The following is a 2,111-nucleotide window of genomic DNA, read 5'->3' as shown; positions in this document are numbered from 1 at the left end:
TATTCAGAATAATTGTAATATTAAATGATCCTTTAAATTGGGAAGGTTTGTCTGAATTAATTTAGTCGGTATCACACTCTAGCCATGACACAACAAAGACGCATGTGATTCCGAGTATGCAAAGTGCAACCACGGAAATTAGTCAGGGCATTTTTTATTTGGCAGTACAGAGTGTACTCAACTGTGGTTAACAAAGGATACACAAAACAAAGCATACACCCATTTATCATTGCAATCAGTTATTAGTTAGAAATGTCATCTCAATGCTGTTATTAAAACAGGAAATATTGTTATGGTTAGTCCCCCTCACCAGGAGGGTGAGGGACAACTGAGGTTGGACTCAAGACTGCTGACCCAGGAGCTAGTAAAAATGGTGGTTTAATGGTGGGATACAAAAAGGAATAGAATCAATGAATACATACAACAGGGCTGAGCAAAAATGGCTGAGGAGAACAGGGCGACCAAGGGAGTAGACAGGGTAACAGTAGGAACCAGGAGAGCAGACGGATCAGAACGGACAAGGGAACAGACAAGCCAACCAGGAGGGCAGGCGAGCGAAAACGGAAATCCACAGCACAGGAACGGTCAGCGTGGACGTATAACACTAAACATATAACCAACGTACAAAATGCGATCCACAGCACAGGAACTGTCAGCGTGGAAAACAAAATGATGTATAGTACATACCATGAAACTATGTCTGTTACAGGGTATGCGAGTTAGGTAAGGTAAGGTAAGGTAATTCAAGTTCAGTTAATGCTCCGGCGACGATGGAGCGTCTGCCAGAGGTATAAATAAGGAGGATAGGTAATTATCAGGATGCACCCCAGCTGTGCGCACCGACAAGTGAGTCGCTAATTACTGGAATGCAACACAGCTGAGGTGCAGATCCCGCAACATCGAGAGATCAGAGGAGAGAAAGGTGGAAGAGAGGCAGGTCGTGCCGAGCGGACCTGACAAATATTAAAATGCCAAGGAATTGCTAATTAGTAGGCTGATAGTTTACGGACATGTGCTTTTCTTAAGCTGTCCATCCGTCCATTATCTATACTGTTTAATCCTGAATAGGGTCACTGGGGGGCTGTAGCCTATCCCGGTTGACAATTAGTGAGAGGCGGAGTACACCCTGGACAGGTCACCAGTCTATCACAGGGCTGATATGTAGACAAACAACCACACATACCCACACTCACTCCTATGGGCAATTTGGGGTTGCCAGTCAACCTAAGCTGCATGTCTTTTGACTGTGGGAGGAAACCAGAGGACCCAGAGGGAACCCACGCAGGCATAGGGTGAACTCTGGATAGCAGCTGTATAAAATTTTACTTTCTTGGAGGCACTGAATTTTCTCAGTTTACATAGTACAGTCAAATTAGTCTTTGATGAACCAATTTAACAATTCTGAGGGAATTATTTCCTCATTTCAGATTAGCTGATATGACTGTACCCAAAATTTTAAATTATTCCACCCTCTCCACTATTTCCCCTGAAATGATGAAAGATGGTTTCTCTTCCTTCTCCATCCATCCATCTTCATCCACTTCATCTGGGACTGGATCGTGGGGACAGTAGCCTGAGCAGAGCCTCCCAGACTTCCTTCTCCCCACTCACCTCCTCTAGCTCCTCAGGAGGAACCCCAAGGCATTCCCAGGCCACCCAGGAACTCTCCGGTCCCCCTTCTTAAAATGGGGGACCACCACCCCGGTCCAGAGGCACCGTCGCCCAAGCTATGCGCAATGCTGCAGAGGCAGGTCAGCCAAGACAGCCCCACAACATCCATAGACTTGCGAAACTTGGGGCGGACCTCATCCACCCCCGGAGCCTTGCCATCGAGGAGTTCCTTAATTACCTCGGCAACTTCAGCCAAGGTAATGGACAAGTCCCATCCTGTTAGGGTGATTTTTATTTTTTAAGTAGATATGAATAGAATTAGTTAAGGTTTTTATTTTATAGCATACATAAGTCTATATACTTTAATCTTACAGTTATGTTTATGTAGTTACATATCACCCTATGTGTTCACTGAATCACTGGTCAATATTTATAGTGTTAGCCAACTGGAGCACTGTTTAACATCAAAGGGACTAGTTCACTAAAACATCGAATCTCAG

The sequence above is a fragment of the Monopterus albus genome, unplaced genomic scaffold (genome assembly GCF_001952655.1).
Source record: "Monopterus albus unplaced genomic scaffold, M_albus_1.0 scaffold609.1, whole genome shotgun sequence".
NCBI lineage: Eukaryota > Metazoa > Chordata > Actinopteri > Synbranchiformes > Synbranchidae > Monopterus > Monopterus albus.
This window is presented reverse-complemented; position numbering follows the sequence as displayed.